Source organism: Chinchilla lanigera, unplaced genomic scaffold (genome assembly GCF_000276665.1).
Source record: "Chinchilla lanigera isolate Chin_1 unplaced genomic scaffold, ChiLan1.0 scaffold00056, whole genome shotgun sequence".
Taxonomy (NCBI): Eukaryota; Metazoa; Chordata; class Mammalia; order Rodentia; family Chinchillidae; genus Chinchilla; species Chinchilla lanigera.
Genome location: NW_004955457.1, coordinates 2,178,234 through 2,194,025, shown reverse-complemented (window position 1 = coordinate 2,194,025; position 15,792 = coordinate 2,178,234). Strand labels below are relative to the sequence as shown.

The 15,792-nt window shown below is 33.0% G+C and overlaps 1 protein-coding gene across 5 annotated transcripts in view; it reads left to right on the top strand.

Annotated features, from left to right (window-relative positions):
- Spag16 (sperm associated antigen 16) overlaps positions 1 to 15,792 on the top strand; it is a 948,741-nt gene that overhangs the window by 298,661 nt on the left and 634,288 nt on the right. The gene's annotated exons all lie outside the window — the stretch shown is intronic.

Here is a 15,792-nt window from a genome sequence, read left to right as displayed (position 1 = left end):
TTGCAAGTTCGAGACCAGCCTGGGTGACAAAGTGAGCTCAAGGCCAGCCTGAACTGCATAGTGAGACCCTGTCTCAAAAAGACCAAAAAAAAAAAGAGAAAATATGTAAATCAATGAGCCTAATGCATCACAGCATCAGAAATTTGGGTAAAGATTACATAATCATTTTGATAGATGCAAAAAAGTCTGAAAAACTGTAGGAACTTGTGAAACCTTCCCTCTACTAATTTGCATATAGCACCTGGAAATTGGAAGTTTGGTGTGTAAAACTGTTGGCTATACCTTCATAGGAAATGTAAAGGGTAAGAGTTAGAATACAGGGATTTCTGTGGCTTCTGTGGTTTTCTTTCTATTGTACCATGGTCTAAAGTGAAAAATTGAGCCTACTAAAAATATTCTCTAACATGATATGCAATTATATCCTTGACAAAGCACATAGATCAACACATCAACAATTCTTGAATATATTATCCACATTCATATTTTTGAACATTTTTGAGTTCAATTGTTAATTAAAATTTGCAAACTCTACTTACTTACCAAATACAATGTTTATATTGGTATTGTAACCTAAGCTGTGTTTAATGTCTCTTACAATTTTGTATAAAAGAGAACAAAAACCCATTAAATTATGGCTTTTAAAAATGACTTGTTTTGAAAATAGGTAGATCAGCCTATTGGATCTTTGAGACATTATATTAGAGGAAGAATATACAGATGTATGTGTTAGAATATCTAGCATATTGCTATTCCGAGTTTGTAGAATAGAAAGCATTTATGACTTTTTGTATGTGTACTTTCTGTGAATATATGAAATAATCTATTCTAGTTATTTATGGTAATTCTTCAGGTTTTCTGGTTATAAAATCATATTAACACAAACTATTTTATATTACTTATTTTTGTTGCACTTGCCTAAAACCCAACATTAAATAATTATGCTAATAGTTATAACTATAAACTTCTTGATTTTAATTTCAATGATTCTACTTTTTGTTTAGAATATTTTCTTCTCATTATGGTACATAGTGTTATCATATATAAATTAAGTTCCAAAGTTCATATAAGGGGTGAATCTGTTAATGTGTGCTGATAACTTCTTGGATCATTTTTTGTTGTATTAGTTCTATTGAGAGTTTGTAACATTTTTGTTTGTTCATTGTTGTAATCTTGGCATTCTGGGATATAACAAAATACACCTAATGTTTTGACTTTTCTCATGATTTCTGTCTTCATTGCTGAAACTTTCAATCTATAGAATCTATTCTTTTTGAGCAAGTGAAGTTTCTTCAATGTTTAGTATTGCTTTTCCTGTAAATATCTTTTTTTTTGGTAAAAATCCACTCATTCATAGTTTAGTTTTTATAGTTTTTAATCTCATAGACTTTGTGCCTTTTCCCTCCTGAGGTCCATCTTGTATTAACATGCTTGATTTAGGCCTTCAGATAAACTGTCCATTAAATAAGCAAGATTGCTAATATGATTCTTGATTGTGATTACACTTTAGTTCATTTTCTGAAAGTTCTTGCTTCTAATATTTATTGTTCTCTGTGTATTTTAATTTCAAAAAGCACTTGTTGGAGGGTGGGACTTCTGTCTCACTAATAGAGATGCAGAAAAGGGTTTTTCCACGTGAGCAATTACAATAACAAAATACAAAATGTGACCTTACTCCATATAGAACCAACACTAGATGATGCTGATAATGAAAACTGAATAGCAAGATAAAGAGTACAATGCTGTCAGTTGAGTTTTAATGGTGGACATCTTATAAAAGATAAGAGTTCTTAAACAAGGCATAAAAAATACTAACTATAGAATAAAATGTTGGTAAATTTGATTATGCTGGATCTAACAGCATGATCTATAAAAGACACCTTAAATAATAAAAGGATATGTTACATATTGGGAGAAAGAATTTTTATTCACCCAATCAACAAAATATTAAATATTGAGAATATATAAATAAATTCTACAAAACAATGTAAAACACAAGCAATTCACTATAAAAGGCCTACATCATGAATAATATTTTATAGAACAGGAAATATATGTTGTCAACAAAAAATGAGATATTTTGGACTCAACAATGATCAGACAATTACATATGCCATTATGAACTCTATTTTACATCCATTTGGTTGGAAAAATAACATAAAAATCTCATTATACCAACTGATTAAGAGGTTGTGAGTCCTCAGGGTCTTTTTAGACATTGTTTCTTTAAATATAAATTGGTGCAAATGCTTTGGACAGCAGCTTGGTATTATTCTGTGTAAATGTGCTTACAATGTGACAAAGTGATTTTGGCTATAGATCTAGGAGAAAATGCTTCCTATGTGTGCTGGAAATTGAATGAGGATGCTTATAGTAGAGTTCTTTCCATTAGCAAATATGTGAAAGTAAATCAGATGCTTCTACAGTGGAAGAGTGGCCAGATATAAAATAACAGACTGTTATAAAATAAATAAACTATAGTATGGATGAATCCCAGCAAAAGCCTATAAACATGTATCCTGAATAATTTACACATTGAACCGTTAAAGTAAAATTTTAGAAAGAAAACTTGAAGTAAAGCTATATGAAGAAGAAAAAAAGAATGATAAACACAGCCTTCAAAAGGCTTATTCTCCTGTCTGAGGGAGCCGAGAGGACTGATAGGATGAAAGAACATCACATAAACAAGCATCAATGATTGGTGAGAGCCTAGTTTGAACACTGTGTGGTTGCTTATCACATTATTCAAAAGAGACAAATAGAAATAGAGAGTCACAGATAGACCAAGTATGACACTTTCACATACTTGGTCTATGTCTGAGCAAATTTTCTACGTCACTCTTTGGAATAAAAAGGGCCACGTGTTTACTCTACAAAAGCTATCTTTCCAGAAACCAATACTGCATTTTCATTTCCTTCTTTTGAGGCTTTTTTTAGAGTATGTTATTATTTTCTTTTGTGCATTAGTTTAGGACTCAGGTCCCACTGCTGGCAGAAGTGATATGGTAGCGATCCCTACTGTGGTGCATGGTATGTTTGGTATGTTCTTTGGGGTCTTTGATTTATAGCAGCAGGTGGATTGAAGTTTCTCATTGGTACTTCAGAAGGAAAGCATTTCTACTCAGTCTTTTTGTAGTCTCTCAACCCCCCTTGTATAGAGAACCTTGATGCTTCTCATAAAACTTTGAACACCACTCACAGCAGACCCATTAAAAGAATACATAGATCCCCTCCCAGCCAAGCTCTTGTTAGGATCTGTCTCAGTCTAATCTAGACCATGAGGTTCTCTACCACTGGATCCCAGGAACAGTCTCCCCTGAAGTGGGTGCGGGATGAATCATGTCCCGAATAGATTCACCAAGACAAAAGAAGACCTCAAAGCTGCATTGCCTACTTCAATTTAGTGCCTTCCTTCTGGCTGCAGCACAATTCCAGTTTATCCTAGATAGATGTTTTAGAGGAGAGTAAAGGGACAACCAGGATTTTTTAAAACTGGCATTTGCCCGGAATGTCTACTTTCTAAAGATTCTTTTAACTTAACAAAGTTTCCTCTTCCTGTCAGCTCAGAATTATAGGAAATTTTTATTTTATTTCTCTATTGATTCACACATATGTTAATTGTTTTTATGTTCCTTCATTTGCAAGACCTGAACATTTTTCTACTGTTACTTTGAAAAATACAGGAAAAATGAAACTCCAGGAATAGTACACATAGCTTTAACATTTACAGCTGGTAAAAGGGCTCTGAGAATAACTTTGTGAATGACTACAAAGGGTGTTAATTAAGTAGCAGGTGTTTTATCACCAATGTCTGTTAAAAAAATATAGCCCAGATGTAGAAAGCTTAAGTACATCTATAGTTTATATAACCAAACTCTATATTCACTGGGTTCCATCTGCCACACTAACCTCAAACCACATTTAGTGCCAGCCAATTAACACCTTGATTAAGCTATAGACCACCTGCAGCTTCAGCAATGTAATGAGTTCACTATATATAAACTCATTGTAAAACGTAGATCAAAACAGCATAAAGAAATGGGAGGAAAATTCATCAAGCATGTTGCACACACACACACACACACACATACACACACACAGCAATATTTATGAAGGCATGGATATCAATGGTTTCATCTTTGCTTCTTTCTTCTTCTTTTTCTTAGACATGGTATAGAATGGTTATAGGCTTTCCAGACTCTTAGACCAATATACTTCAAGAAATAAAGAATATTATATTGTTTTCCCTCAATTAAAATTTGAAAAATACCAAGGAAATCCTGTACTTTGCTTAGCTAACCTCAAATGGAATTTTTAAATATGGTTTGGTGCTCTGGTTAATAGTTTACATTGTCTAATCTTGTGGCTTCAATAACAAAATACAGTTGGCAGACTCAAAACCATGTGCTAGGGAACAGGTGACCAAAAACAAATTTAGATTTTTTTTTGAGACAAGGTTTTGCTCTGTAATTCAGATTGGACTTGAACTCAACTCACTATATGTCCTGGGCTGGCCTTGAACTTGCAGCAGTCTTCCTGCCTCAACCTCCCAATTGCTGTGATTATAGGCATGTGCCAACAGGCTTGGCCCAAATTTAGTCTTGAAAAACATAACATAAACAGCATAAAACAATTGACACATGTTTGTATTGTTAGATGTACAGTATAAATGCTTTGCTTAACTTGATATTTTACTTGGTAAAATCATTGTTCACCTCTGAGTTGAGGAGTAGCTTCTTGTACTAAGAAAAACAGTAATCAGTCAAATAGTTGTAACCAAAAAAACTTAAATACTAACAAATACTAACAGCTTATAAGCTCAAGTACTAACAGGTTATAAGCTTCATTGAAGAAGAAAAGGTGGAAAAATAGAGATAATTACGATCATCCAGATGGGGTACTGTAAAGGAAGGAGTGAGAGTAAAAGATGAGTGTGTTCCTGAGGAAAGTTACATGGTGAGTAGGAGGCAGCAATGTCTGTTCTACTCACATTGCCCCAGTGGCTACAGTAATTATGGCTAAACTGCTTCTCAGCTCATCATGGCAAAACGTGATGCTGGTAAGAAAAAATTGAGCAAAATGTTGGAAAGATGGGAAATAAAACAACAATGAAATAAACCAGAGTAAAAATAGGCTGTATTTTTTGTAGCTCATTGTAGAGTTAGTTACTCAAAACTATGAATAAAGATTTATCACATTATTTAGTACTTGGCATGAATGTGCATTTTCGGTAAGGGATTGGCAACTTTCATGACTTGAAATGATGTCATTCTATGATTTTTTTTTTTTTTTTCAAAAATGAACAAAAAGAAGTCCCTGCATGTAGCTATGTTCTCTCAAGGGAAAAAGGGTTAGTTTTAGTTTAAGTAAATACATATCTAGTAAAGGTCCTTTAAAATTCATTACTTGCTTTGAGATAGTCTTTTTAAAAATATAAAGACAACAAATGATCCTCAGAGTGTATTGGAATAAAGGATTTGTAACAGGGACTTGCCCATATGCGATTTTGAGAGCTGATTAAAAGTTCCCTATGCAGTCTTTTGTCTTTGCCTTCCAATGCAGGAGGTGAAGTTTCCAGGACAGTCAGGAAGAGCAGGGGGACATAAAGTAAGGGAGAACAAAGAAATTGAACCCAGGGCCGGGGGCTGTAAGCACAGGTGAACTGAAGCTGTGCCACTACTCGTCATCCCAGCCCTGATTAGCGGATGTCCTGAAACAAGAGCCGGGTCTCTTTGTCGAAGAGACCCACCTGAATTGCTTCTGTACCAGCACAAAGTACCTTTGCCAGCATTTCATATTATCTTATTTTTAAGGTTATCTCTCGTTACTACTGGTAGTGATATCTCATCATATTTATAATTTGCATTTTTCTAATAGCTAGTGGTACTAGATGTATTTTCATTTGCCAATCAATGACTTTTTCCTAATCTTTCTTTTACTTTTCAGTCTCTAGAATTCTTTACAGACTTAAATGATTCTTTTGTCAGATATGTGGTTTATAAGTATTCACTTCCAGTCTGTAAATTGTCTTTTTTATCTTTTGAACTATCTTTTATGAACACAAGTATTTAACATCTATTAAGTACAGTTTATCTATTTTTCCTTTATAGATCACTATTTTGACATAATGTTAGGAACTCTTTCCCAAGCTCTTGACGATTATTGCTATTCTCTTCTAAGACTTTCATTGCTTTGCCTTTAAGAGTGTGATTCTTGAGCCATCTTTGATCAGCTTCTGTTTTCATTTCACTACCTGGCATCTTCCATCTAGCTGTTCATAGTTCCCTACTCTTGCCTAAAGAAATTTTATTGCCATGACTGGGTCAAGGGCTTTGGAGTAAGGACAACATTCTCCATCTCTGATTAGTTTCATAAGTGATTTATTTTAAGCAAATTTTGGACAACTTCTGCCTTTGGTTGACAATATTCAGAATATTGACATGAATACTCCTCCTTATCCCAAAGGGAAAGATTAGGTAAACTTTCTTGTCCTATAGTCTCAATATAATGTATAAAACTCAAGTGGTTATAGTACAGATGATTGTCATATGCCCTTTGAAACAGAGAACATTAAGACTTTAATAATTTTCCACATTGTTCTAAGTGCTTGAGCTCACATTTATGCTTCTTATTTTCTTCTATCAAGGGTAGCTATTTTTATCAATTCAATTAAAATTACTTGTTGTAAATTTTTCATTATAAATATATAGGTCAGTGCCTTCTTTATGATTTCAAGTCTTAAGAAAGACTTGGTTTTCTATGAATTTATATTATTGTTTTTAGCAAAACCTAAATTTTGAAAGGAAACAATGTACATAGTAGTAAACCTGAAGATATATCCATCTCTCAAGTTGTATGGAAAGGTATAATAATGTTATCCTCCAAACTTTATCATCCTTTTCAAATTGCCTATCATTGAATTATTATTTTTTTCTATAGACCTATAATTAATCACCATTTGTTTAAATATAAGCATATAAATCACATTTTTATATTTACATTATTCTTTTCAATTTTGATGCATAAAATATACAGTTTAACTATAGTTATCTTTTCTCCTTCATATAATAATTGAGTGTATCTGAGTATTAAAAATGGAGAAAGTTTTGTATTAGTGAATCTCATGTTTTTGTAATACTCATTTTAATAGTGCTCCTTGGTAATCTGAAATAATTGAACAAAAAAAATTTGTCATTTTGTAAATATCAAAATGAACTGGTAGACTCCAAAGTAAATGATTGTATGTGTCTAGTTTAAATTAGAAAACTCACGGTAGTTTTCACTGCTTTATGATAATTAATTGTAAGTTAATAATTAGAATAATATAAACCTCTAATTCACATGTTCAATTATTCAGATATCAGTAGCCCAAATCTTAAAATATTGAGAACACTAGTGAAATTAGTATGTTTGAAGTGTTCTTCTAAATAACATGTTTCAAAACACACTGAGTAATAATTCAGAGAAAACTATTGAGGCAACCTGCAATTTCAGTGGTCACTTAAGTGTCTGTTTTCCTAATGTTAGCAAAATGAAGATTATAATGGAAAGGAAGAGTCTTTGAAATAGGAATCCTCTCACCAGGTACTACAAATGCCATCACTCTATTATATTATATGCCAGTGGAGAGGGGAAAGGGAGTAACATGAAAATCCTTGAAAATAATTTAAGTGTGTTAGCAGTTATAGGAAGATTAGTTTGAAGGGCAGATAAACAAGTATACTTCAAAACTGAGGAATATAGTACAGTACAATTTTTAATGGTCACAATGATTATTCCAAGCCATTAGAAAATACATAATGCCGACTATATTCTGGCTAAAAAGAAATGGATCTGCTCTCTGTGGCACAAAAATGGTGGATATGTATCACCAGAAGTGTGTCAGACCCATAGAATGCACAGCATCAGAAGAATCCTAGTCTACCAGAGTCACTTGGGGGATAACTATGCATCTGGGTAGGTTTATAAGTTTCACCAAATGTATCATTCTTATGAGGGTGTTGATAAAGGAGAAGGCAATGGATGTGCAGTGTAGGGCACACATAGAATATTTCTGTATACTTTGCTCAAATTTGCTATAAACCTAATACTGGCCTAAAAATATAAGGAATATTAGAAGAAACTGGGCTTGATATCAGAGAAAAGAACAATGTACATGATTATACATGTTTAAAAACAACACAAATCTTTAGCTTCTTTGGCTAAAATAACTACTTTCAAAGTACTCCACTGTTTACCTAGTATTCCTGGGTGGGAAATTGGTTTATACTTGTCTAATCAAATGATAGTTTGGGGTGGGATGGTGAGCTATACTCTTGGCACTTAGAATAGTCATTAGCTTTTCAGTTGTGGTAACTGAAAAGCGAGGCTCCTGGGTTGATGGAAATATTGTTTTTTTGTTTTTGTTTTTATGCCTGAATCTAGTCTTGTAGGTGTACTTAATTTTGTCATGAGCCTGACCTCAAAGTCTATACATTAGTAAAGTTTTTATTGACTAACCTTGATTGATGAAATTCTATTAGCTGCTTCTTAATAATTTACCTGAATAATTAAAATGTATATGTACCTAATTCTTAATCATATATAAGAAAAATAAATAGGGTTTAATCATATCTGAGCCAAGCTCGTTTCATAAATGAAAAGGAAATTGATTTAGTTGAGTTTAACTTCATATTAAAATATATAATCATTTTGAACTCTTGTGGAATTGCCTAGTTATTTCAGTAAATTAATGGTTTTTCAAATTAAACATGGCTATAAAATTGTTCCATTATTATTGTTATGTCATCTTTTATTTACAATAATAGTCTTCATGAAAAATATCTTATATATTTTAAACTTTCTTCTTTGTCTTCTTGTGTTACTATCCAGTGATGGTGAACCTTTTAGAATTTTCAGTGATAGAGACAGCTCCCTGGGGTACATGTGACATAGCTTCACCACTACTGCTAGATAAAGTGAATATATTTAAGAAAAAACAATTTCAAAAGCACATGATGTTATTATATACATGTATTAATTGTTTTGGGATGTGTTATTTTTTATGACAGAAATCATTTCCAAACAAGTTTGGTCATAATTTTGCCTCAGTGACTATCGCAGAAGCCAGGCCTTGTGGTGTTCTCGTTTATTTGGGTTCATAAATTTTATTTGCCAGGAAAGCATGATAAAAGCCTTCAGATCTGCGCTTTTACTCAACTAACAAAAACGCTTACATGAAGTTTGTAGAACCTGTGACTATAATTCATTTATAACTTAGTAAAATGAACTTATAATAATACAAATTAATTTGAAGACTCAATATGTTTATGCTTCAAAACTGATAATTTAATTTTAGAAAGTTGTATTTTAAATGTGTTTATTAGAAAAAACTTTGAATAGTTCATAAAGACTCTCTGAAATCTCAGGAATTCTCTATTCTGTATATGAAAGAAAATAAATGGTAGTTAAATTTTAAAATTCAATTTAAAGAAGACCTTTTCTATGCCTGTCTGTATTTTTCTTCAGATGTTGACATCAATAAAATTTAAATATTCTCTAATTTCATTTCACTGAAATTTCCAACCATATGACATGATAAAATTTTTTCCTTTCAAGATTTGAAAAAAATTTGGTGAACTTTGCCATTTTATTGTCTTTGTGCTGAAGCTAAAACAGAGTATGTTAGGTTTTTGTTTCCTCTTTTTGATATCCTGTTTTCTTTATGCTAATAGTGATAGTGTGAAGACATTAATGAGTATATTATGTAAATGTTAGAGTTGTGAACATATGTAGACATGTATATATTTATTCAAACATTGTCAAATTCTAACAACACTGAGTTTTTTAAAAGGTGTAATTCTATAGCCATGCCTCAAAGATTGAAGGGTAGACATTTATGAGTGGTTATCTTGATCAAGTTATTCAGTTTTTCTCTCCTTCAGTTTCCTTGTTTCTAAAATGGGATATAATAGCAATTGCTTCCTGAGAGTTAAGTAGTATTTTTTAAAATCCTAGCTAAGTGTTGTAAGTGCTAATTGAGCACTAACTATGTTGTTATTCTGTAGCGATATTGTAGGTTCAACCATGCACTTTGTAGTTTCAAAAATACTATTTTCTTTTCAATAAATGGACTATCAGAAATAGTCCAAATGCAGAAAAAGATGACTTTGAGTGAAATGTGCTTTTTATAGTTTTTATGTCTTTGTGAAAATTTTTGGTGCTTTTAGCAACTTTCAGATTTCCTTTAGCAACCTACCTGTTCCCATAAAATTATTAGCTTCAGAGCCTTGAAATGTTTTCCTTAGAAAGATATTTACAGAGGAGAAGACAGAGATGTAGAGAATTTGTCAACCTAAACAGCCTTGTAAAGCCAAAATTTCACCTTTTAGTGGTTTACTGTTCATTCTAATCTCTGTGAAGACAGAAAATATAGAGTCTGCATTTATTCTAGTTTCCCATAAAGATATTAGAAGTAGGAAGCAGGAAAAGGGTTAGGAGTGATTTCAGTGTTCTATCTATTGATAAAACCAAGAATGAGTCTTATGTAATTTCTCTGATTTTTTCAAAAAAGAAAATGTCCCACACTGTGTGAATTAGCTACTCAAAATGCATTCGTAACCGCTTCCTCCTGTGTCTTTGATTATTTTTCAGTGTAGTGTTTAAGCTACTGACTCCCTGGGTTTCCTTGATTTTAGGGTCACTTATGACACACCATTCTGCTTTCAATGAAAAGAGGTTTTCTGAAAGACAAAAAGCACCAACTCATCAGGAGAAAATTATTTGCCTTGTCTTCTTCTCATGAATTATCATCCTGAAAAAGTTTTCCAATTTCATCTTGCAATTTCTGTCTTAGACCCATAACCCGTGTCTTTCACTTGTTAAAATGGACCCTGTGAACAGAACATCCCCCTTAGCAATGCCCTCTTTTCGGTGTCCCTTACTAGTTTCTTCCTCATGACACAGCCCATCTCAGCCAACTCTTCCAAATTAGATCAGATTCCCTCCTTCACATAGTATTCCTGTGTAAGACGATCACATTTTTATGTATGTGCAGAAATACTTGGCTACAAGCCACAGGCCACAAGAAACATCTTGTTTATCCTTGAAGCATAAAGAGCCAACATTTAATGAGCCAGATATCATGGAACAAGCACAGTTCTGAACACACTTTACATGTATCAACTTATGTCATGTCCATTTTAATAATTATTTTTTAGGTAAAGCAACTGAAATAGTAAAAAGTAAAGTAGCGTGTGGGTAGCAGAGTTAATTTAAGGCAAGTAGCTTGCTTTTGTGATGAGCCTTTGTGATGAGCCAAAACAACTGTGAACTTACAGCTTTCAGGAGGTACTAAAGGGAGAAGTGTAGAATTTAAGATATTTCATATGACAAACAGGACTCATCCACTTTACTGTGTAGTTAGTGTATGCACATGCTTTAAATGATGTTTAAAGCTTTTTTGTACTATTTTTATGTGGTTTTTGGAGAAAATGTTATGTCTAAATGTTTATTGCTATTACAAATTTACTTTGCTACATTACTTTGTTATGTGGGAAAACAACTGTTTGTAAGTATTAAAGTGCATGAGAAACACGGCAAAAACATTTACGATGTATTTATTCTCTGGCCAGCCTCCTAGACATGCAAATTCAACATTACTAAGATGGGGCCAGCAGAAATCTTTAAACAGAAAAAGAGTAGGTGTAATTTATAAATATTTACATAATAAAGACTACATTAGTGAACCTGATTAAAAAGTAAAACAGATATTTTTGTGTTAAAAAATTCTATCATTACAAATTTACACAGCTCATCTAATTTTTTTAACATACAGAAAAATCCCTCCTTTAAAACATCTCAGAGGCTAGAGTTATAATTTTATTCTATATCCCCTCTGGATGGTACATCTATAACTGGTACTTTAAGTATTAAAGATCAAGGAGAGCTAATCAAGGCTCCCAGAAGCTCATTTCACAGAACAAGTTATTGGACTTTTGAAACATAATTAAGCATAGTTAGCAATGCCATTGCAAAGGAGGCAAATGCAGTCTTTTTCCATTCCAGTAAAAATATGTTACAAGTTGGTCTTCTATTCAGTATATAATTACTGCTCTTGTTTTATCCATGTGCTGTTGTTTGCACACAACGCTGAACAAAGTTAAACACAAACTAATTTCCTTGTAATTACAAGTAGCTAGTCCGTATTTTATGTATGTTTCTATGTAGATATGTGTGTATGATTTGGTCATCTTCTGGGGGTGCTACACCTTTGGTTGGTGTTTCACCGCTGTGTTTGTGCAATACTACACTCTACTATTTTAAACGTATGTGTGTTTGTTTATATCTAATATTAAGAGTTAGGGCACAAAAGAAGCAAAGTATGTTTTGGTCTGTCAATGAACATCTTCTGTATATTTAATTCTACCCTTGAAGAAAAAAAATATAGAATTTAAGGCCAGGTGAACATTCAAGTTTTAGATAGCAAGAATGCATTAGTTAAAAACATATCATAAAATAAGAAATGATTCTGCTGTGAATATGAAAACCAGAGAGAAAATCGCTGTCTCCCCAAATGGCATGAAGTGCCAGCTGACAGCAGCAAAATCATAGTTCTCTGTCTGTCTCCTGTGGAAATAAGTCCATAAACGAAAATCCTCTGGTGTTTAAGGTAACAGCCTGCAGAAAGAACTAGTGAGAAGGTAGCCTTGTGTTAACAGACAAGAGCTTAGGAAGGACACGGAAAATTTGAGCTGTCATCACAAACTGAGCCTGCTCTGAAAGGCATTATATCCATCTCTGAACCCTGAAGCCTTGAGATCAAATGCTAGTCCTCAGGCTTAGGGCTAACTCTTGATCTGGAAGAACGCTTACCCGCACATCCACTGAGGAGTAAAGTTCACAGCTTATAAGACTCTTCCATCTTAGGATCAGAAATTATAGGTCAGTGTGCTTGTGTGTTAGGAGGATGATAGGTAGGGATCTTAGGAGAAGTCACTCTGAGATAGCTAGTATGAGTTCTATCTTTCCTATGACTATAATCTGAACAGACAAGTGATTCTTTATGTTGTATATGAGCATTCATAACTAGGGGTATAGCTTCGTTTTGTGTACATGCAAAAGAATGATGAATTTTTTGAGGTTAATTTTAAAAGGCTAAGAAGTTACTAAAACTAACTCAGAAGACATTCTGTAGCAAACATAGATAGTTCTCAGAAACTCTACAGGGTATCAAATTATTAGAAGAACTATGTTTGATGTACATAAAGGTTACCTAATTAGGAAAACAGAAGCTAGAAAACTTTTGGATAATATGGCTCAATAGACATTGAGTCTTCACAGGTGTTTCATTTGCTTCTCAGTAGCACATAAAGTAATTCCATAGTGAATAGAATATTTTTCCAGTTAGGATAAAAATTGAAGAGATATATATCTTCTAATAAGCACTGATATATATATATCAGTGCTATATAAGATATATATATATATCTTATAATTAAGATCCACAGTTTTTAAGAGCAGGAAAATTTCTTGATGAATAGGAATGGAGAATAGGAATAGCTCCTCAGAGACAGGAGGGGTCCCAAATGGGTTGGCCAAGATCCATATTTAATTTGACATTCAAATTATTTCCAGGGCTGGGGCTGTAGCTCTGCGGCACAAGCACCCGCCTGGCTAGCACAAGGGCTTGAGTTTGATTCCCGGTACCAAAAAACAAAAAACAAAAAACAACCAAACCATAGCAAAAAAGAATAAACTTCAAATTATTTCCAAATATTTGACTTTTCACAACATGAATATAGTTCTAGAAATAAGCTCATTGCACTTCTGTATTCTATGTAAACTATACTCAAATAGATTGATCAATATTTAATGTGCTTCAATGAAAATGAGATACTATGATTTGTTTCTTTTGAATTAAAAACTGCTCCACTGTTGGTGGGAGTGTAGACTGGTGCTACTGCTGTGGAGATCAGTCTGGAGATTCCTCAGTAAACTAAGATTAGAGCTCCAATTCAACCCAGCTATTTCCCTTTTAGGTATTTTTCCAGAAGAACTACAAACATCATGCCACAGTGATATATATGCACCCATGTTTATAGCTGCTCAATTTGTAGTAGCTAAATCATGGAAGCAACTCAAATGCCCATCCACTGAGGAATGGATAAAAAAGAAATGGTATTTTTACATAATAGAATATTACTCAGCTATAAAGAAAGATAAACTTGAGGCTTTCATAGGTAAATGGATGCAACTAGAGCCCATACTCATAAGGGAAATAAATCAGATCCGAATGTGCAAATACCATATTGTCTCACTAGTATAAGAACCTAGAAGAGTAAATAAAATCTGAAAGGTATAATAGATATTGTGAAAGTGAAAGAAACTGCTCAAAGGGAAGGAACAACTGGGATGAGGGAAAAGAGAAAAAAGAAAGAAGGAAAAATGTACACACACACACACACACACACACACACACAGGATAGCTGAGAGAGTTGTACTATTGACTTCTATTGCTTATTGAAAGGAACAGTTAATGTGTAATTGTTCCATCAATCTTACATGCCTATATTTGTTTAACTGAGTAACCAGTTCAAAGATAGCAATGTGTAATATAATAACCATTGTTAATTTCCTATCACCTTTTCTGAAATTCTGTTGTTTCTATTGTTTGGGTGTTTTTTTTTGTTTTTGTTTTTGTTTTTTTTTTTGACATGGCATCAACCTTTTATTTAATATCTTGAACAACCATGGAGATATTAGCAGAAGGATCAGGAAAATACACACAACATTCAGCTATTACAATTTGGGTGTTGTTTTGTTTATGTCTGTTTGTTTGTTAATGTGTTTTTACTCTTTTATCTTTAAAATAAAAAAAAAAAGGCTTTTCCCTTTCACACATATGGCTCAAAGGGAAGGAACAACTGGGGTGAGGGAAAGGAGAAAAAGAAAGAAAGAAGGAAGGAAATCTATCTATCATCTATCTATCTATCTATCTATCTATCTAGCTAGCTAGCTAGCTAGCTAGCTAGCTATCTATCATCTCTCTATCTCTGGATAGTTGGGATAATTGTACTGCTGATATTTATTGCTTTATTGAAAGAAACAGTTAATGCTTAATTTTTTGACCAATATCTTATCTCTGGTCACCGGAGCAACTAATTTGAAGACAACAACATGCAATATAACAACCATTGGTGAATTCCTGCCATCTTGTTTAGTGAAGCTCTGTATCATTTCTAATGTTTTTTTATTATTATGTTTTATTCTTTCTAATGGTTTGATCAGTCTTGCATTGATACATCTGGTAATCTGAGCAACTTCGTTGAAGATAGCAATATGTAATATAAGCACCACTGTTACTTCCTATCATTTTGTTTTGAAACCCTGTATCATTTTTATTGTTTCTTCATTGTTTTTGTCTATGCTGTTTTTATTTTGTTATTGTATTTTTATTCTCTTTAATAAAAAAATGGCTTTTGAAAACAAAAAGTAGGTATAAGATTCTAATACCACTTTATTACAAAAATATCCTTCATCATTCAACCTATTATATAATAGGTTCTTTTAAAAGCAATGATACTTTAGGGACAGTTTTAGTCATTTTCCCTGAAGGATAATGCTAACTAAAATCTAGGTTGTCAAAGGATGTTCTGTCTTTGGTCAGTTGTTAGTGAATACAGTGCAGGCTAGAGCTTCCTAGTTACAGTAGTGTTTCCCTTTTCCAGGAGGGTATGTTCCATGAATAGCACTGGATGGATGAAACAAAAGATAGTATTCAGCCTTGCAGATATGAAGTATTTTATTCCCCGCACA